The 22,975-nt window shown below is 36.0% G+C and overlaps 1 long non-coding RNA gene and 1 pseudogene across 1 annotated transcript in view; both read left to right on the forward strand.

Annotated features, from left to right (window-relative positions):
• The window catches only part of LOC107501479, a 32,681-nt gene extending 10,750 nt beyond the window's left edge, over nt 1–21,931 (forward strand). Inside the window, exons 2-3 of the long non-coding RNA XR_001594777.2 lie at nt 15,528–15,775; nt 21,725–21,931. This is a non-coding gene — a long non-coding RNA (uncharacterized LOC107501479). The remainder of the gene's footprint in view (nt 1–15,527; nt 15,776–21,724) is intronic.
• On the forward strand, nt 11,107–11,224 carry LOC118604853 (annotated as a pseudogene).
• Nucleotides 21,932–22,975: the final 1,044 nt, after the last annotated feature.

Consider the following 22,975-nt stretch of genomic DNA (forward strand, 5'->3'; position numbering starts at 1 on the left):
GAATCTCTCATCCCTGCTCTGTGACCTGAAAACTTTTTCCAGGTAGTAAACTGACACAATTGGGATCATTGTTTTTTGTTGCCTAATATTGAATGTCTTAAGAACCATTGTTTCTTACCTTTTGCACATTTTTTTTTTCAGTTGTTTCATACAGGAGGACGAATTCTGTCCTGATTGTACCTAAGTCCACAAAATGCCAATCCCTTTCAAAAATTACAAGCATATGTGTCTTAGTCTGTTGTAGATGCTATAATAAAACCATAGACTGGGTGGCTTAACAATAGCAAACTAGCTCATGCTGTTAAGTCAGGTGACACCAAACTTTTTATTCTCCAAGTCTGATTCTCAATTCTAGGCCATTCTCAGTTCTAGGCCTTCACACAAACTGGAATAGGATGATCTACCCCTCTGGTGGGTGTGCTTTTTGAGAATTTGAGACAGTCCAAACATCTATACCAATGACCTTAAAATGTGTGGGAAACAGAAACAATAAAGGAGTTCCTCTCTAATACAGCATTTACGAGAGTGCGTTTTGTGAAATCCCAGTGTTTTTATAAGCTGTTAAGTATTCAGGAAAAATACCAACCACAAAATATAATTTCATGGTCAGATAAAATAGAAGAAATTCATAAATAATGTCTTATTAAAGATCCGCGATGCACTGAACTCTGAGAATTTCTGCAGTTAACTTTATGTCAGATGACTAATGACTTTTGATAATTTCTCCTTTTGCCTATAGCTATCGTTTTTATTTTATTTTATTTTTCATTTGCAAACAAGATACCTAACTACTCTAATTAGAACCAAATCCATACATGTACTAAAGTTATGGAAACCAAATTTGTATATATCCACAAAGTCGTTCAACCGATATTGCTTTTGGTTCAAGTCCCCAATGAGAAAATTGTAACCTGAAACAAGAAAGAAACATTGTTTATAAATTTACTGAATTTTCAAAAAATATTGTATGTAAAAATGCGACGTTTCAAATTTCTCAGGGATCCCGAATGCACTACCTATCATTATGCCTAGTGCAGCCTGGATACATACTAAGCATTCAATAAATACATGTTTATTAGCTCACTCACTCAATAAATATTCATTGAACACCTATCATATGTCAGGACATGTACTAAGCCCTGGATACAAGAAATCAAATTAAAAATCATCACTACATCACGAGGAGCTTGCAATTCATGGGGGATGACAATAAACAATCATTAATCATTAATCCAGAAGGACCTTTTCATTCACTTATGTACAGATATTATCTGAAGATCTACCATGTACCAAGCACTGCTCTAGGATCTGGGGATACAGGAACAAATGCAAAAGGTGGAGTCTCTGTCCTAAGGAGCTTATAATTTGATCGAATAGACAATCTAGAAGTTGATTACATGCTTTAGTAAGCAGAAGAGGAAACCAAAACCTGAACAATAAGTAGAGGTTAGCTAAGTGAAAGAAGGTAGATATGTGCTTATGTGGAGAGACTCACAGTGTCAAATTCTGAGGGTGGGAAGGAACATGGCTGTTCATGCACCAAAGGACAGCCGGTGTGACTGGAGCAAAAAGCAAATGGCAAGTGGCAAGAGCTAAAGAAAGAAGCAGGCTGGGTTATGCCCATCTCGCTGGCCAGGTTGAGGAGTTTGGCTTTTATCTTAAGAGTGAAAGGTAGAAAGAGAGTGACAAGAGTGGATTTGCCTTTAAAAATGATTATTGTAATTGTACTATGGTTGCATGAGAGAATGTGTCTTAGAAAACACACACTGAAGAGTTTAGAGGTAATGAGCCATGGTATGCAATGGTTTTGAAAAAGTGTGCACATCTATGTGCATTTGTGTATATGAGAGAGAATTGACAAAGGGGCAAAATGTGAACAGTTTACATGTCGGATAAAGGATATCTGTAAATTCTTTGTACTATTCTTGCAACTTTGAGCTTGATATTATATCAAAATAAAGTTACAAAAAACAAATTGTTCCAGTTGTGACATGGAGAATAGATTGCCAGGGTCTAAGAAGTGCCTGTGGACAGGGGATCTAGGAGGTGGTGTCAGTCATTAATAGGCAAGAGGAGGTGGTGGTTTATGGTGGCGGTGGTGCTAGAGCGACCATTGGAATGATTAGTGCAGATGTGAGGGAGAGTCTATGAAGCTGAGCAAGTTAGTCTGGCTTCAAGGAACAGGGCCAGGGGGCAGGGAGAGGGGTGATCAGTCAGTAGCATTTAAGAGGAGGCTTTTGGTGCCTTTGCCCTTTGAATTTGCTGTAGATCTGCAGTGCCTAGAGGGTCATGATCAGCGCTGATACAAGAGCCCGGTTACCAAAGAAAGAGCGGTAGTGTGGTTTACTCCATACATTTTGGAACGTGATAGTGCGGGCACTTCTTTCTCTTTGCATGAGAAGAAGCAATGCTAGTACCTTTTTATAACTACCTTGTTTTTTCATGTTACTTTCAACACTTTTCCCTCCCCATTAAAATCACCCACCTCAGCTGCTGTAGGAAATGTATGTTTTCTCCCAAATGTTTCTGAGAACTTTGAGCATATGTTGAGAGCTAGTTCCTTAAAATCATTACTCCTCGGTGGCCTTGGTATTTCTGGGGTGATCTATATTCGACAACACGTTGTGAGGAATAATGACCACCTGTGATGAGTACCACACCTGAGACTTAGTAGTAACACGAGACTTCAGTCTGTGCTCTTGTAGCCATGTGGAGACACAGATGTCTTATTTTCGCACAGGCCTTTTTAAAAAAGACAAATCAACTCCTTCCACTTTCTCTATACTCTATTGATTTTAAAACACCATTTTAGTGCCATAAATATCATGTTCCATTTTCTTGTCAATTTTCTTATTTTGATTTGATGTGTAATAGAAATCTTTTGTTTGCTTGTTAGTTTGAAAGCTAATTCAAACTAATTTAAGCAAAAGAGGAAATATTTTTGGTTTACGTAACTGAGAAGTCAAGGGTGCATTTTGCTTAAAGCATTAAATCTCAATCTCAATCTCTTTCTCTCTCTCTCCCTTCCCCTCTCCTGCTCCTCCTTCTCCTAGCTTCTCTCTACCCCTTTCCCTCTCTCCATTTCTTGTCATGATTCTCAGATATTGAGGCAGGTCCTCTCCTAGCGGTAGCAAAAATAACTCATAAAATCTTTAGTTTTTTAAAAGTTCCATATCATTCATTTATTTTTTTCATCTTCAAAGCTTTAGTCTTTTTCAGCTCCACGGTCAGGGATCCCAGAGACATAAGTGAATCCTTCCTGATGACAGAGAAGTTGCAGGTCTACCCTGGAGCCAGACCCACACCATGTGAATTAAAATTAGAGGTGAGGCAGTTCCCCAGAGCTCATGAGCAGTCCCATTCTCCCTTTCCCCATAAAAACATGTCCATTGCTTGATGTAATTGATAATTGATGGAAAGAAAGAGCCAAATTCATTATGTGGATTAAAAATGAAAAAAGAACTGATTTGGTAGTCTAATTTTACGAAAGAAAAAAAAGTAAGTCAAATGTTCAACAGATTGTTTATGAATCCAATAAAGCTCTCAGGAACTTGAGCGGCTGTAGGAGTAACAACATCCATTCCAGGGACCCCAGAACGTTATGGGTGATGCATCTCACCTCTCTCCTCCCTCTAACAGGATTTCTAGCTTGGGCTATAAGAACAGTAATGGTGCTCTCTTTTTATGTCTTAGTTTCATTACATTTTATTTAACCCAAAGTATATAAAATATTACAGTACAAACTATAAAATATTATTAATGATCTCTTTTACATCCCCCTTTTCATACTAAGTCCTGTAATACAGTTTATGTTTAACACTCACAACATATCTAAATTTAGACCAGCAAGACTTCAAGTCCTCAATGACCACATGTGATTCATGGCTGCCATATTGGACAGACAGTAGATTGAATACAATTCCAATAAAAATCCCAGCAGACTTTATTTTTTAGTATGTAACAGCTGATGCTATAATTAATGGAGATTTAGAGGATCCAGAATCCAGAGCAATCTTGGAAAAGTAGAGCAAAGTTGAAGGTAAGATTTGGGTGCAGTGACAGGAGCAGCAGGCTGACGCCGATAGGGGCCCGTGCTGCTTCTCCATCATGCTCTTTTGAGTGGGGACATGAAGCATGACTGATGATTCCTGTGTAATCTTTCTTTCCACTGGATTGAGGAAAACCAGAGGGCAGAGATCATGTCTTATCTCTGCCTTTTGCTCTCTCACAATTTTTTCTAATATTCTGTCTTAGAAGGGCCTCAGTAAACACTTATTAAATTGAATAATGATGATTCTTATGCACTATATGATCCTAAAATTTTTCCTGAATCTCATCGTGGTAGATTTGTAGAACTAGATAGAATGTCAGAGACTTTTAAAATTCCCCATGATTTGGAAAATGACAAAATTGAGACCCAGAGTAGTTAAGTTTCTTGCCCCAGGTCATACAGCTAGCTGGTTTCCAAGGCTGCACTGGGAGCATGGTCTCCATGCTCTTGGTTGGGTGCTCCTCTCAAAGACTGAATATTTTAGTTAACTGAGACTTTCCATCGGCTATCGACTTCCACAGCAATAGACTGTAATGAAGCATACCCAGCACAAATTCACCAAATGCAATGTAGTAAGCCAAAATACCTTTCAATATTTGCATCATTTTTGCACATTTATTTCATAACTTTGCAAAGTTGATTAAAGTTTTTCAGGAAAATTGAAAAATATTATTGAATGATATTAAGGACTCATTGAAATGATTTGCGTTAGACATTTTGCAGTTTACCCACCATGATTGTCATTGTGATGCTGTTATTACTCAGAGTTTGGAGCATCATCCCTAAAAGTCATTTTGTGGAGAAGCTTGGAACAATAGAAAATGTGAAATAGTTAACAATATGAATCACACGGAGTTATCTGCGATGAATCCTGAAGTACTTAGAAAACTTTTTTAGGAACCAAATTACTGTAAAACCTGTGATTGCAGAGCAAAGTGAGGGTGTCTCTTCGTGTGTTGAGTCAGATAGAGAAGGCAGGAAAATGGAAGCAACCGTGGGAGAGAGTCACCATCGTTTGAATAATGAAAGGAAAGGAAAAAAGCCAAAAAGCCAAGAGCTGTCAATGTATCAGCAGAGACTGAGTGGGAGATTCAAATCAGAAAATCAGAAAGTTCATGGTCATTATCTCCTTTTCTCTCAAACTAAGGATCGGATATTATAGAAGCAGCTAGAGAAGAAGAAACACTGGAAAATAAATTACATTATTTGTTTATTACCCTTTATCTAAGTGAAACATAAGTCATCTCCCATAGATAACCCTGGATCGGGTCCTCTGTAGAGAAAGGTCAGGCTGGGAAACATATTACAGAAGCTCTGAGTTTTGATACATCTCTCAAGCAGCGTGCTTCTACTTTTGAAATACCATTGTGCTAATGCAAATGAGATGCTCACAGTTGTTCCAGCAAGCCTTGTTTCTAAAATGCTTGTCTTTGAGATCTTGGTTAAACTCTGTCAATGGCCAAGTGAGATACCAAAATGGAGCTGGGTTTTGACAAAGGTTGTGTGGTTTGGTGGGAAGGGTCTCAGCCAGGGAAGAAGATGGAACTGAGTACTGCTCATAAGGCTTCTTGCAATAATGTGTCTTAGTTAAATCATGTGACCTGCCGTCCTGCTGACCTTCTGACCATGGCTGAGGTGGAATAGAGGACCTCAGGGGTCTTTTTTGGTTCTAAGATTCTACAATGCCTTCTGTGCCTTTTCTGTGAATTGTAGGAATAGCTGACCCACAAATAAAAATAAGACTCCTTCTGTCTCAGGACATTTAACCGCACTGAACCACTCCTTCCCTAAGTTACTATTCTGTGTACCCTTTGTTTAAGCAGACAGGAAAAGGATTGATCATATAAGCAAATCCCTTCTCATGGATTAGACAATTAGCGTGTTACTTTCCCAAATAGGAAAAATAATGTTTTGTCCAGCATAAGATATATTAATGCTGAAAACTCTGGGCAATAGTGTAGGATGTGTGTGTGTTGCTCTTAAGGGAGAACGAACCTACCCAATCTAGGTGGTCAAATCAACTTAGAAACTAGACTGGTTCTGGGGTCAGACTGGGTCTAGTGTGAGGCTTCAGGTGAATAAAATTTTGTTTGAAAGCTGAACAAGTATGTTAACCTTACCAAAGATAATCTTGAATAACAGTAGCCACAGTGGAGAACTTTTAATCACCTTAGATAAGTTTATTCATTTATGAGATACCCTAGAGAAAAAAGGGTCTCAGCCAGGAACTCACTATAAAAGGTAGAAGGAAAATTATTTTTCCTCCTCTACAGTTTCTGGTGACTAGAATGAGACCCATCGAGATACCCCACTCAACCTGGAGTCTGCAGATGGCATCGTGGGAAAACTGGCCAAAGCTGACAAATGGTGAAAATTTTTATCAAAGTAGCTCTCCCAGATCTCTACTTGTTGTGTCTAGTTGAAAGAGGAAGGTAAAATTTCACTTTGTCGCTTCCTTTCCAAATTCGGATTAGAAGGAAAAAATCGTTGGTTGTCTATCCTTTCTCAGGGACAACAATCGCCTTCTTCTTTGTCTCATTTTGTGTTCTGAGAACTCATTTTGGCAACTGTCAGTTTGGAGGCCCCCAAAATATGGCCAGACAGAAATGTGAGCTGTGCCTTTTTTGTGGCTGGATATGGCTGGAAAGAAACGTAGCTTGCAATTCATTTGCAGGCAAGGTCCTACTGATTGTTGTCAGCTCTAAGAGATATTGTCTGAGTTTCTTTTGGGAGTAGTTCTGGACCTTGGGAGGGTAGTACATTTTGCACCTTCTTTATGGATGCCTCTTCTCCCTGTGGGTTGTTCATTACGGCCAATAACATTTACTGTTTGATCTGACTGAAACCTGACAAGATATTTGAAAGAATTTTTTTTTTTTTTTTTTAAGTAGCTCTGTGGTCAGAAGTTGACCAGTTGGAAGCTGATATTCAGAGCCTGATAGGAACTTCTTTTAGATGTTTTACCCTGAACTAAAATGAAACTATGTACTCAGAGGAAAAAGTAAACATTTTGAAGCAATTGTGAAAGGATTTACTAAAACACTCTGAAGAAACACACCTCTAAATCTAGAACAAAGGACTCTTTTGATTTCCATTTTAGGTGAAGATCTTCCCGATATCAAGAAACAAATTGAAGATAATGTAGTTGGATGGGCAGGGCAGCCTCTTGATATATTCGAGTTTTAACCAAATTCTTTGAGGAATTATAAGCAACTGTAACCTTTCAAAAATCTAGTCTTCCTAAGAACAGAAATGTGGTCCTAGGAACAATTCGATGTCCACCTAACCTTTTTACCAATCCCAAATCTTCCCTATTCATCTCAAAAGGCTTACAGATATTGTAAAAGATTTGGACTAAGGGAACAAAAGTCCTTGCAGAAACTGATATCCTTTCTCTATTTACGTGAGATATAAATGTTCTACCTGGTCTTCTCTAGGAACCGTAAACCATCTCTTGAAATGCAAACTTTAGAGAGATGATTCTAATCAGAAAAGAGAGAGAGAGAGAGATAGAGAGAGAGAGAGAGAGAGAGAGAGAGAGAGAGAGAGAGAGAGAGAGAGAGGCAGAGAGATCGATAGAATCTATTTGGATATTTGGATATTAGATAAATGAAAATATTAAAATTTGTTTGTGCAAATATTAGTAAAAGCTTTAGCCATCTAATCAGGTAACCTTAACTTATTCTAGCTGCCAGAAAAACAATTTGGATTTAACTGTTCTTTTATACACTAGTGAGTTGTACATTATCACACCTGTCTAATGACTAAAATTTTAAAACGAAAGCTTTAAAATCTTTTGTTTCTGTATATATGCTATGTCTGTATGTTTTAGATGTGTAATGTATTTTACCTTCAGATGGTATTACCAAATTTAATTTATAGAGCGCCATTTAATTGGCTTAAAGACAAAAACGCATTTCTAGAAATAAAGTGTACTCTCAGAAATATAGAAACTAACCCAAATATTTTTCAAATTCACATGACCCAAGATAATGTTGGGTAAATAAAAGTTAGGCTAGGTTTGTGATTTAATTAAAATGAGCATGTCTTTAGAGTTAATAGCATTAACTGTAATTCTACATAGATTTACTAAAAGTTAAATAAACTCATGTCATAGAATTTGTCAATGAGAAAGATTACTTAAGATGATGATTAGCTGTTTAATTACTCATAAAATTTTCATGAGTAATCTAAATATAGTTGTTAAGAACAAATAAATAGATATAAGTAAGATAAAAGTTTTTAAATAAACTTTTCAACAATAATTAGGCTTTATGGTATGTTTACTTAAAACTAGTTTCCAAAATCTTTTTGTTAACTTGAAACCTTCATATTATAGTGAGATAAGTTAAATTATGAATATTCATTGAAAATCTAGAATATTCCAAATAAGATAAAATGTTGAAACATTAATTACTGAACATAGACTTATCCACTTTTGTCTCCCTGTAAATAAAAAAATATATTTGGTTTATTAAACATGTTTGGTGCCACATTGAAAAATTTACTATGAAGAAGGATATACTTCTAGGAATTATAAAATGTATTTATAAACTTGCCAATCTATAGAATGCTAATGTAACAGACAGTCCACAATTGTTTACTTTTTAGTTTTCACTAAGAATAAAGGATTCTAAGTTTTAAGAATTCTAATAAATATATGTAATTAAAACTACATAGAAATATTAAGGGCAAAAGGAAACAACTGTATACGAAAGGTAGACAAGGAAAGTAGAATGACTGGTTTTTCCAGAACAAGAAAGAGAAAAAATATAGGACAAAACCTGAATGGATATTTAAAAAGTTATAGAAAGCCTGACAAAGGAATCTTGAAATAGCTAACTAAAATTGGAATAGATTTATTTAAGTTTTTAAAGAATGAGGTCATTGTCATGGATGTTGTCTTTTCCTCCTCCTCCTCCTCCTCCTCTTTCTCTTCCTCCTCCTCTCCCCTGCCCCTCCCTCTTGTGTGTCTCTCTCTCCTTCCCCTCCCCTTCTTCCCCCTCTCCTCTCCCTTATCCTCCTCCCTGTCCTCCATCCTCCTCCTCCTTCTTTGCCCTTGGATGAGAGATGTGAGGGGGTATCTCTACAACAAGCATGTTAGTCTGGTAGAAAGAGCACTACAATGGGAGTTAGAGATCCAGGCCTCAGTCTTAATCTGCCACAAACTTCCAGTGTGGCCTTAGGCAACTATATTCACCTGTTTGAACCTAGGATCCTTATGTAATCCACACGAGTGGTTTTTAGGCTCAGTTCCATGGGATGCTAGATGGTTCCATGGAAGAGTCTGCAAACTTTTCGTTTGAATTTCCCTTGCAGAATATACTTTAACTATTTATTTTATTTTTTGTAAGAAAAAGGCTTTTATTTTTAATTTAAAATATTTTTATTTTTTATTCTCTTCCCTCTACCCTTTCTCCTCACTTATATGGTCAATTAATCTATGACAAAGGAGGCAAGACTATATAATGGAGTAAAGATAGTCTCTTCAGTAAGTGATATTGGCAAAACTGGACATATATGCAAAAAAAAAAATTGAACCACTTTTTTAATATCATATACAAAAATAAACTCAAAATAGATTCAAGACTTAAATATTAAATCTGAAACCATAAAACTTCTAGAAGAAAACATAGGCACTAAACTCTTTGACATTGCTTTCAGCAATATCCTTTTGGATATGTCTTCTTGGGCAAGGACGACAAAAGGAAAAATCAACAAATGGGACTCTATCAAATTAAAGAATTTTTGCACAGTGAAGGAAACCATCAACAAAATGAAAAGACAGCTTATTGATTGAGTGGGAGAAGATATTCGCAAATGATACATTCAATGAAGTTAATGTGTGGGTTAATAGCCAAAATATATAAAGAACACATACAACTTAACACCAAAAAACCCCAAACAATCCAATTAAAAAGTGGGCAGAGGACCTGAATAGATATTTTTCCCAAGAGGACATACAAATGGTCAGTAGAAATAAGAAAAGATGCTCGACATCAGTAATCATCAGAGAAATGCAAATTAAAATCACAATGAGATATCATTTTACACCTGTCAGAATGACTATCATTAATAAATCAATAAATAATAAGTGCTGATGAAAGTGTGGAGAAAAAGGAAACTTGTACACTATTGGTGGGTTTGTAAATTAGTGTAGCCACCATAGAAAGCAATATATGTGTATATATACATTGAATATATATATAAATGTGTGTGTGTGTGTGTATTTCTTTTTTCAACCATAAAAAATTTTGTCATTTGTGACAACATGGATGGGCCTAGAGGGCATTATGCTAAGAGAAATAAGTCAGATGGAGAAAGACAAATACCTTATGATCTCTTTTATATGTGGAATCTAAAAAAAAAAAAATCAAAACAAAATAAATGAATAAACAACAGAAACAGACCCATAGATGAAGAGAATAAGCCAGTGGTTGCCAAAGAATGAATTTTAATATCAAAAGTACACTGGCACAAAATTAGAATTTGGTTTTCTCTCTGTTAAAAGAACAAAGTTTTTTGTTTGAACTTTTGGTCTGTTCTTGATAAGAGATTGTGAAAGACATCCTTTTTTTTTTTTTTTTTTTTTTTTTAAACCTTTTGGGCAATCTACCTGGAAAGTAAATGTTTTATGTCTTACCAAAATAATTTACTGTGCTTCATATTTTCTTTATCGAGTCTTTGATTACTTAAGAAAACCCAGTCTTCCCAATAGTAAAAGAGCTAAGTTTCATTCACAACATGTAACCATCTATATTTGCCTTCAAAATCTTCTATTATCACTTTAAATAGCTAATTAAGTATTATTTCATGATGATCTGAGGTTCTATTTAATCAACTGTTCAAACCTTTTGACATTTTGGCAACTTCCCCAAATCAAATTCTAAATAGAGTCTTTTTGACCTCAAAGTAACTTTGCGATTTCCCAGAGGGTCCCTGGAAAATCTCAAAGGATTTGTCTCTCACTGTGTAATGAAAGATGTTAAACTAATTAGGTTTATTGGGTATGTTAAACTATGTGGGAGGCATTGTCAAGTAAGAAGTGATGATGAGTCTACAGCCATCCTACCCTAACGAGCCCAATCCCGTCTGATCTCAGAAGCTAAGCAGGGTCGGGCCTGGTTAGTAGTTGGATGGGAGACCACATAGGAAGCCCAGGTGCTGTAGGCATAAAAAATAAAAAATAAGGGATTATAAGCTGACAAGATCCTTGCAATCTGTGAGGTCAACCAAGGGTTGCCTCACCTAAAAAAAACAAAACAAAATGTGATGATGAGCCTTCTTAGGTTATATGTGAATGGATATAGTATGTTATTCATATAGGTATTCCAGAAATTGTTCAGTTTCTAGAAATTTGTCAATATTCTCATTGTCCAATTATTATCTAAATTATCATATGCCACAGAAATAACTACGTTTCCTTATCCAATGTACTCTCACTGAACCTTTAACCATTACCATTTTAAAGTCTTGTCATTTAGAGACATTTATTGTTTAACTGAGGCTTTTGCAGAGATTCATGGGAAGGACCATGACGGGTACTCTATACAGGTTTTGGATAACTTTAAGATCGTAAAACTGAACTGGTTAAGAATTTCCAGAACTAATCGGAAAAACTGTATTTAAGCAGAACAAGAATTAATAATACAGAATTGAGTAAATTGATGAGGATGGTTATAATTTTTTAAATAATTTTTTCTTTGAAACATTGATGATTCCTTAATGTTTTATTTTTTCATGTTTAGGAAAATCTTTTCTTTTTTCTCTTAAGCTATTTATGACTCACAGTAATTTTTTCAAGTCTGTTCTGTAAACAGAATTGACATTTACTTATTCTCCCTACTTGATCCCTCCAGAATTTAGAAACTTACTGAGTATTCTTATTTTCATGGCAATATAGTGATTTGCATAAGTTCAACACCAATCTGTTCTCCTTATAAGAGTATACAATGGGAAACATTGGTTATATTACCAAAGTTTTGACTAGAATGTCATATTTGAGAATATGCATAAAATCAAATGGAATCAGACAGTTTTAAGGAACTAAGATTGACTTTATGGAGCCAATAAAGCCCTTTGGGAAAACCAGCCTAGTACCTTGCATATAAGCTTCCAGGCAGCTTTACCAGGTCAGTAAGGAAGGTCACTGCCTGGCAGACCCAGGATCTCAGGATATTTGGGAACCTCAACAGGAGAAGAATTCATTCATATCTATAGGTATTCCAGGTGAAGTCTAATGATGAATTCTTAGCTTAGCTTCTTAGCCTAGAGAGACTTTTAAATGTTCAATCTGTGATTCCTTATGAAAAGTTCCAGCAAAGCAGATTTAAAAGGAGTCTATATGGTCAATCACTATTCTTGCTACACTTATGCAATTAATCAGGCCATGTTTAATGAGACTGGACTTGTTTTGCAAACAAAATAGTCTTACTGTTATTACCTTTGATAGAAGTGAGAGTGATTATAGAGGAAAAATTGTGTTCAGTAGAAAATTATAACACAACCCATGGATATCAAAATCTAGTCCTGTTCATCATCCTTGCTATTTTCTTATATACCTGTAAGTTGAACTGGATCCTGAGTTCTAGTTTCTTCATATGTCTGGCTACAACTCTCCAGACTAACGTTTCCAATTTTCTCCCATCCTTCTTACTTGGAATCACTAAGAACAAAGACTGACTTTGAACCTCCTTTGAAGTGATCACATCAGGCCCTCCTCACTACTCAGACAGCAGCCAAACTTACAGGACTTGAAATTTGGGTCCACATTCCCCAGTTAAATACAGATAGTCCAGACCATTAGAACTGCACACTAGCTGGAGATCTAAAATTAAAATTTACTAAGTTTTCTCCCCAGAAGCAGATGGCGTCTTATGATGGACAGCTCTCTCAAGATCATGGATTAAGCATTTCATGTCAATTTGAAACTTTTATTCCTTTTGCTTTTTTTCGCTACTTACTTCTTCTCTCTGTTAATGGGTGGGAAGACAATACTTCTTAACTTTGGCAATTATCTCTGAATCTACTGCTAAGGCCATAGCTACACAACTAAAGTCCCTGTATTTTCTTGTCAAGGTGATTTTAAACCATTGCTTCAGATTCCTTACTAGCTAGTTGAACAAGGAGGAGTCTGTCCCATAGCAAATACCCCATGATGTATCTGCATCAATACCTCTGGTATTATGAACAAGACACTTAGCTAAAACAGGTTGATACCCCTTCATGTACAATCTTTGCTTTATTCGATATCAACTGGTTGGTTCATGGGGGCCCAGGCTAATCAGCATACTGAAGTCTTTTGTTATTATCCTTCTAATAGTTATCATTGTAGTCCCTCTGCTGTCCTATGTGCTCTCAAAGATCTTAAATGCATGTTCACAGCTATCGGCAGTACAGTGGATGGTCTCACTGTGCTTGGAGAAACAGAATCAAGATAAACAATGAGCTGAACATAAAAACAATTCTTCCACAGATCTGAAATTATAATTTATGAGTTTCTCAATGTGACAAGAGCATTTAACTCTGATGGTGACCCAGAACATCTCTGAGAACAAAGTTTTGGTCACCCTCTCAGGTATAAGAGGATGACCAAAAAGGGAGGAGTTGTTAAATTAATTAACCAAGGACACCATTAGACTTATATGGCTCTAATGCTGTGGCAGCCTACATAAGCAAACTTAAAATAAGCCTGTAAATGCCTCAAAATTATGAAATCAAAACTCTTAGAACAACCAATTACAAACAACCAACTAAACTTTAAGCTATAGCCAATCAATAATTGTCTTACTTTGATTCTTTCTTTACTCTGTAAAAGTCTCTTCCTGAGCTCCTGTTGGTGGAACTCTTCTAACCACTACTGGTTTGGCACTGCCCAATTTGAGTTGATTTTTGTTCAAATAAAACTCATAATCAAAACGTTGAGTCATATGTGTATGAGTAATAGTAATCAATTAACCAATCAATTGATTAACTAATTTTCATAATAATGGACCAGGGTGGCAGTGGGAGAGATATAGAGAACTATTCAGGATAGGGGATAAACAAGATTTGGGGAATGTTTTCAGCAACTTTTAGGGGCGCCCTAGTGACAGCAGCTCCTGGGTCTCCATTCTAGTGTTTTGCTCTACCCTTCTTAGGTTTCTTTTCTATCCTGCTACCAACTGACTCCTCCCTTATTTTTCTGCTTCTTGTAACTTGACCTTGCTCAGTCCATTCAAACCTTTTAGCTACAGTTCCCACTACTCACATGCTATCTTTTCCCCCATGTTTCCTGGTTCAAATTTCTTGGAAAGTTAGTCTGAGTGATCCAGTTTATTATTTTAAGCAACACCACACAGGTTTTAGCCCAGGCTTTGGAGTGGCAGTCCTTTCCATTAGCTGGGGTTGAGTGGGCATGTGAAAATAGATATGGCCACATGGAAAAATATGGCCGCCTATTTAGTAGAGGCTGCAGATGGGTAAGTGTTCCTTAGAAGGATGTAGAGTCAGGGCAAACACAGTGGCTGCTATGCCCAAGGTAAGTTACAAAATGAATCGAAACTTATAATTACAATCTCATTTTATCTACATAATAACATTTTGAGTTAAATCGCCTGGGATTATCTCCATTTCATGAATGAGAAGACAGACATTTAGAGAGAGTGTGGTTTGTAGAGATAAGTACAGAATCTGATCTGTACTTTTGATTTCTCGGTCTCAGAATATTAGAGATTGGAGAATTAGATAATCCAGCCCCCTGTCCTCTCATTTGCACCAAGCATCCTTTTTACACATATGTAGAGACCCAGAAATGTCATCATGAATTGTCAACTATCGAATCAATCTATTTGAAACAAAATCAGACATTTTATATTTTACTTATATGCAACCCTTAGGGGAGTAGCAGAAGTTTACTGTTTTAACAGTGTTGGCTGATTTATAAAGCTGTATTTCCTTATTTCATTTTCTTTCTTTCCCTTATAAAGGAATAACTTGAGGTTAAAGAATGAAAATGTGAGGCTACATAATAGGAGTTTCCTGAATATCTCAAGAGCCTTTAGCTGTTCTCTATTCCTGACTCTCAGTTTAACTAGGGCAAGGATTGGTCCATCCCAACCCATAGCAATCGCAAACATTCTGTGATGTTGGTGTTAATGAAAAGCCCCCTGTCCCTGTGGAGAGCAGAAGCTTTTCAGGTCAGCCCAGCCTCACCAGAGCTGACCCATCACAAGACAGTAGGGAGAGATTCCTAAGAAGGGATCTGGACACATGGGCCTGGAATTTTCACTCCAACCACTGTCATCACAGAGAGTTCTTTCTGAAACTCATTCTCCTCTACTGTAGCAAAATCTTGAGTTTCTCAAAACACCACAACAAATGCAGCCCAAACAGTTTTAAAAGGGAAGATTTCCACTTGTAAGATTTCCCTTTCAAGACGTGGATTTGAATATCTTGTGAATCTTACGTAAATTTTTCGGCCTCTTCTCTCTTTCAGGATCTCCTTATACAGACTTCGTGGGACACATACAGGTGCTCCGTTGCTGCCGATGAACATGGAGCGGCTGGACTATCAGTGTAAAACAGATGAGTAATTGCAGAACTTCCATAAAGCAGTGTTCACAGCAAATTTGAAGTTACTTGTCAAATATTTACCAAGTTAAGATCTTAGGTGGAGTGTATCAAAATAAGATTCATCTGGTTTCACAAGACAGATCAGACCATCTGAAATAATCTAGAGATCAGGTAATTCAACAGTTGGAAAATACGTGGGAAGGAAAATGGTTATGAACATTCCTAAATTTTGCACATAAGAAAAAAGCGAAAGGGAAGAAAGTGGCGTATAGAATGCAGAGTGAGCCGTGGTCAGGGGTCTTGGATTCCAGCCGTGGCTTGCTGGAATTTAGCTTCCTAGACTAAATTAGGGAATTAGGTAAATTTCTCACAATAAGTACTTTTTGACGATAAAATTACGGTTTGCAACTATGTGATCACTAAAGTCTCCTTTAATACAACGATATGAAATTCGTGACTGCTTGGGGCCATATTTTTTCCCTGTGGCCTGATTGCAACTTCTGAGATTATAAGCAAAAACCTAATTAACTGTGTTGAGAAGGTCATTCACAGTATATTCTAATCATCCTGGACATCTTGTTCTGTTCTTTTAATCTCCTTTCCTATGTTTTTCCTGAAGAATTTGACATTCATTCCTGACACACTTCTTAAACTGAATATTCTGAGAAGTGATACATTTTTAAAAACTAGAATCGCCTTTAAACATTTTGTAAAAATGTATTTAGTTCTAGGAAGTGAAAAACCAATCTGATTTACACTTTCATTTGTATATAATAATTTAAATGCATCAAAAATTACTTGTTGGAGCTCAGAAAAAAAGGTAGACAAGAGCTATATTTACGTGCTTGTCTTGCCTTTAAATTAATTCCCCTCCCCCCCACACACACACTTTTTGCCTGAGCCTTTTGGTTGCCGTAGAAACTACCATGGCCTTCAGCTGAGATTCCTGTGAGACTTAATTGCATTTCGAATTTCATAAACTCTCTATTAACCTTTGCCTGACAGATATGTGGATGATGCCAAATGAGTTAGGTTAATAATTTAAAGCGATGTATACATTCAGGTTTCATATGCCCAATGCTCTCTTAATTTAACATACTTATAATAATTGTGAGAGTGTTACTGTTAATGTATTTCTTTTAAAAAAAATGCCAGATTTAATATATACCTATCTAAGAGATAAGGATACTTCTAAGGGAAGGATAGGAATGTAAGCTGAATACTATGTATATTTTAATATATTTAGATATGTTATATCTATATCATATATCTTTCTATATGATATATATATTTGGGTTGGAGCAGGGGAAAGGAATAAATAAGGCACAGTTGTTACTCTCAAGGGGAGTCTGGAGGCAGGGGTGAGGGGATGAGTGAGAGGCGAAAACAATCATGAAAATATAATTACAAGTTGCTAAGATTTACCAGAGAGATGTCACTAGCATAAAGTCCTAGCCTCACTACAAGGTCATATTCAAAGACAAAATAGTTTGAATGTAGAATGACTGAAAATCATTTCAACCCTATGGAAGATTCTTTAAGATTCTTTAAGATTGCCAAAGGCAATCTCATTTACATGTCATAACGAAACATCTGCTTCCTCCCCTCCCCATATGACTAATACCTGCAGTAGCTTTAATGGCATAGAGGTACCATTTTTGCATTATTCTAGCACTATGTGTTGAAAGCTCTCTCTTCTTTTGCTCCCAAATCCCCCAAACTCTCAAGAACTTATCCCATACAGCCTTTCTTGTTAAATCTCTCAGATTTATTTCTTTATTATATAGATTGGCCTAGACTCTCTGATTGCCTTTACTTTTCTTTTTCTTCTATTACCCAAGTTTTGCATGCAGAAGACTTGATTGGAAACTGACTGGAAGCTGGGTTTTTTCCTTAAAGGAGAGATGGGTTAGGTAGAAGACAGCAAACACAACTCAGTATCTTTTCTAAATCTTCACTATGGAAGAATAAACTGAGTGCAGTGAGAGTCAGAGAAGGGCAGGCAGTCATTCCCACCTCCTGGGGAGTGAGGGAGGATGATTCACAGAATCTGATCTCGAAGGGTAAGGGGGGTGTTTTCCAGGTGGAAGGTGGGAAAGAGGCGTTCTAGGCCAAGAGAGCAACATATACAGAAGTTCATAGGCATGCACAGGCATGGTGTATTTGAGGAACAGATGGATGATTTTTTTTGAGATAAATTTAAAATATTGAAAAGTAAGAGGAAAATATAAATTGGACATTTTGGAAAATCAAAAATAGTAGTGCTAAGAGGATCAGAGGGTATTTAGTCCAATCTTTTTCACTTTACTCTCAAGGAGCTAGGGGCCCAACAAGTGCGTTTTAAATGAATCTTCTCAATCGGCAGGATCACTTGCTTTGAGTGTTGTAGCAGCTTCCTCCCACCCAGTGCAAAGGGTCCCAAGTGATGGGATCTCCTAGAAGACTTTTGATGTTCTAACATCAGATAGGAAGGTCTTTCTAACAGGTTTTATCTAGATAAGTTTATTATTTATATTCAATCAACTAATTTAATAGAGACATCATTAAACCAGGTATACCTGGTTTCTTGGCCTGCTTTAATTTTCTGTTGTTACATCCCCCATTGACTCATGTTAAATCTCCCTTTCCTCTTGGATAGCAAATCCCTTAATGACATCTTAGGGAAAAAAAATCATAATTTCCTGGTCATTGGCTATTAGAAATCTGATTTGTTTTAAATTCCAACCTCATATTTTATTCAAAAATTTTCCTTATCATACATAGTTCCTTATCATAGAGACTGTACTGTGTATGTGTATGTGTGTGTGTGGGGGGGAGGGCGGAGAATATTTTGTGTCTCCCATTCTCACATGGAGGCACAGAATGAACTCATTTAGGCTCCTCTTCTCCTTCTTCTGTGCTTGAACCCCTTCATTGTGTTGGAACAGGGAGAAAGGAGAAAGAGGACAAGAGTCTCTCAGTTAACTGATTGGTTGTTTTCTCTTTGTTACTTGTTGCTTTTCTGGCTAACACTGACTGCCTAGCCACTGATGTCCACTGTGTGGCAAGTGTCTAAATGCTGGGTCTCATGGGGTAAGAGGTCTCACAAAGGAAGCCTTCCCCTTGATGGTCCCTTGGTGTGGGAGGTCTGGCTCTCATTCAGCTTCTTCTAATCTACCTGCTCCCAGCTCCTCTCTAAGCCATATACCTTTACCTCACATCTTGTTGCTTCTATGATTCTATTCTGTAGTTCATGTTTTGAAAGACTCAATATTGTTAAGATGCCAATTTCTTCAAAATGATCTACAGATCCAACACTCAAATTGAGGTCTCAGAAGGGTTTTTTTTTTTCTGTAGATGCTGACAGACTGATTTTAAAATTTACACGGAGATGCAAAGACCTCGAATAGTCAAAACAAATTACAAAAATAAGAACAACGTTGAGTGGCTAATGCAATCTGATATCAGATATATTATATTGCTAACCAAGACAGCGTGGTAATAAGTTAAGAGAAGTAAATAGATCAATGGAACAAAACAGAGAGTTCAGAAATAATCAATACATAGACACTACTTTTGTATAATGGTTTTATGACGATCAAATCAGAGAAAGTCTGATTTAAGAAATGGTACTGCAATAATTTGATATTCATATGCCCAAAAATAACTTCGATGCATATATGAGAATGAACACAAAATCGATGATGTCAATTTCAAATATAAAACTGTCAAATGTAAAACTGTCAAACTTGTAGAAGAAAAATAGCACAAAATCTTAGTGACCTTGGGTTTGCAAAGATTTTAATATGATCCAAAAATCATGAACTCTAATAGAAAAATCTATAAAGTGAATTTTAACAAAATAAAAAACTTAAGAAAATGAAAAGACAAAACACAAACTGGGAGAAAATATTTATAAATTTTATATCTATATCTAGAGTATATAAAGATCAATTACAAATCAATAATAGAAAGAGAAAAACCTCAGTTAAAAATAGTCAAGATTTCAACAGGCTCTTAATTAGAGAAGATATACGAATGGCAAATAAGTACTTGTAAAAGGCTTACTGATTTTAGTCTACAGGGACATGCAATTTAAACCTACAATGAGATGCTCCTATGCTCCCACTAAATGTCCAAAATTAAAGTTGTTGGCCATTCCAATTGTTGAGGATGTGAAGCAACTGGAAGTCTCATACATGGTTTTGTGGCAATGTAAAATGTTAAAATCACTTTAGAAAACTGGTTGGCAGTTAACAAGTTAGATATACGTCTATAACACAACTCAGCCATTCCATTCTTAGGTATTTACCCAAGAGAAAAGAAAGTATTTGTCCAAGTAAAGACTTAAGCATTCCTAGCAGCTCTCATCATAACAGCCCCAAACTGAAAACAAGCCAAATGTCCATCAACAAGTGAATAGATGAGCAAATTGTGTTCCACACAATAGAATACTGCTCAGCAATAGCGAGGAATAAAGTCTTGATATGTGCAGCAACATCGATAAATGTCACAATACTTATGCTGAGTGAAGAAATCAGATGAAAGAAGCACATAGTTTATGTTTCTATTTACATAAAATTTTGGAAACTGCAAAGGGATTCGTAGTAATAGCTAGGGCAAATCAGTCGTTGCCTCAGAAAGGAGTGAAGAGTTGGGTAAAAGGAAAGGCATTGAGGGTCAGTAGAGAGACTACAAAGAAATACAAGGAAACTCTTTGGGGTGATGGATATGTTCATTGCATTGATTGTGTTTATGGTTTTACTGGTATAAAAATATGTCAGACTTTGCCAAATTGTATACTATAAATATGTAAAGTTTCTTATATGTCATTTACATTTCAATGAAGTTAGAAAAAATATTATGTACTCTTATCATCTTTTTGTGAAAATTACACCACATACACATGCATACATTCATAAAGAATTGGAAGAATATATTCCAAAATAAAATTCCTAAATTTTCCAATTCTCTATAACGACCACACGTTACTTTGTAATGAAAATCAATTAAAATTATTACCTAATGGGTAGAGAGTATTGGAAACATTCTCATCCCTAAACTAATGAGCAAGATTCTTAGAATTAATCATAGGACCTTAAGGACTAGTCTCCTCCTCTCATTTTCAGAGAAGAAACTGAGACCCAGGGAAGGGAAGTGACTTGTCAAAACCCACACAAATTAATGACATTATGCAGACTAGAATGTAAGTCTAGGGACATAATTTTTATAGTTTGTTCCATTGTATTATATATTTTTAAATTTATTTTCAATTGTATTTTTAGCTATTAATTTTGACATAACTTTAGACTTATAGATTGGAAAATATAGTACAGAGTTCTCTTCTGCCTTTCATTCAGCTCTTCTAAATGTTAACATTTTTTATAAGCATATAGAAATAATTAAACCTAAGAAATTGGCATTGATATAATCCTATCGACAAAATTTTAGACTTTGTTTTGAACTCATCAGTTTTTTCACTGATGTCCTTTTTTCCTGTTCCGGGATGTTATTCAGCATCCACACTGCTTTTAATGGTCTCTCCTCCAGTCTGAGACTGTTGCTCAGTTTTTTCTTATCTTTCACGACCTTGACAGTTTTGAACAATTCTGGTCAGATGTTTTCTAGAAAATCTTTTTGGGATTGTGTGATGTTTTCTCATGATTGGAATAAAGTTTTGCATTCTTGGGAAGGACACCTACTACTTAAGCAATGAGCATTTCTCAGTGCATCATATCCCAAGAGGTACATGATGTCAGTAAATCTTGCTCCTAGTGATGGTGACCTTGACTGCTGGATTAGGTGGCATCTGCCAGGTTTTTCCACTGTGGTTTTTTCTATTTTCTCCTTTATAATTAATACATACTTACTTTGAAGGAGATACATTGAGACTTTGCAAATACCCTGTTTCTTTTGATAAAGTTTTGCCTCCTAATTTCAGTATCTATTGATGGATTGACTCTGTAGCAATTATTACTGTGGTATTCTAATGGTGATATTCTATTTTCTTTGTATTTTCTACATTTATTAATTGGAATTTTCTGTAAGAAACAGTGGTTAGTTCTTCCCCCACTTAATTATTAATATCAGTATGAAATCATGAAAACATTATCATTCTTCTTTTGTTTTCAATTATATAAGCTTTGGCTGTTGGACGTGCCTGTGCTCCTGTGTTTTTCATCATATCCTCATCCTTTTTTGTAAGTACTTCCTTGCTTTCTAGTATCACAAAATTTTCCAGGTTCATATTTATATTGTGCCTGATTTAGCCCTGGAGCCAACTATTTTTCCAAAGATCTCTGTTGTTTTTATTGGTTAGTGATGTTTAGAAACCAAGATCTAGGCAAATTATATGCCATCTAGAGGTTATTGTTATTTTACACATTACTCCCTTTCTTATCTATTTATAAAATAGTTGTGTGTGTGTGTGTGTGTGTGTGTGTGTGTGTGTGTTTTAGAGAGAGATTTGAGCTTTGAGCCAGTGCTTAAGTATGAGAAAAGAATTACTGTTATTTTTCAAGTTACGAATGAAGCATAAAAATTACAAATGGAAAGAAGTCCAAACAGCAGAACCTAAGTGTCTCCTGCAGTTTCCATGAAATATGAAAGTTTTAGGTTGAACCCTATGAGCAGTCAAAGGTTGGCGATTTCGTATGGTGGAAAGCAACAGAAGTGGATGTAGAAGCCACTGGGCAACTGACCAGTACCTCCTACCTCTAAGCTTTCATGAAAGTGAAGTTACATAAGCAACAGAGAAGGTACAAAGGAAATTAAAATAGATGTGGTCCCTATTTATATCTATCCTTGTGTAAACAAGGAATTTGAACCTAGTATCTTTTTTTCCTTATTAGTGGAAGAACTGAGAAATTAATGATTCTGCAGGAAAAATGTTTGCATATTTCAGCAGTCGGTCTTTTAGGAGGAATTTCCAGGTCTAGTAGAATGTCATAATACTGTTGTCTCTGATAACAAATATTAGCGATGTGTTACTATAACTGGGATAAAATTTGAAAATTATTTTCAATCATTTTCTAAATGTATTTTTGATCAAATCTAGATGGAACAACATGGATCTCTGATTAGCCATATGAAAATGCTAATTTCTTGTGGAAGTATATTAGTATCCTGACTTATAAACTTCCAAAATGAAAGCTATAGAAAGTGAGGCTAAAAATATATGCTGTGTCCTGTTGTTGGATCTTTTCTTTTTATCTCTTCTCAGAATGTAGCATAAACTCATCATCATTATCAATTTCTGCTTCATAAAACATTTATTGACCACTGAGTGTATGCAGGGGATGCAGGGCAATATGATACAAGACACAAACCTCTAAATAATTGATTTTACAATTTTGTTAGTTATAGTGGGTTGGATAATACCTCCTATCCCAT

The sequence above is a fragment of the Rousettus aegyptiacus genome, unplaced genomic scaffold (assembly GCF_014176215.1).
Source record: "Rousettus aegyptiacus isolate mRouAeg1 unplaced genomic scaffold, mRouAeg1.p scaffold_m13_p_6, whole genome shotgun sequence".
Lineage (NCBI taxonomy): Eukaryota > Metazoa > Chordata > Mammalia > Chiroptera > Pteropodidae > Rousettus > Rousettus aegyptiacus.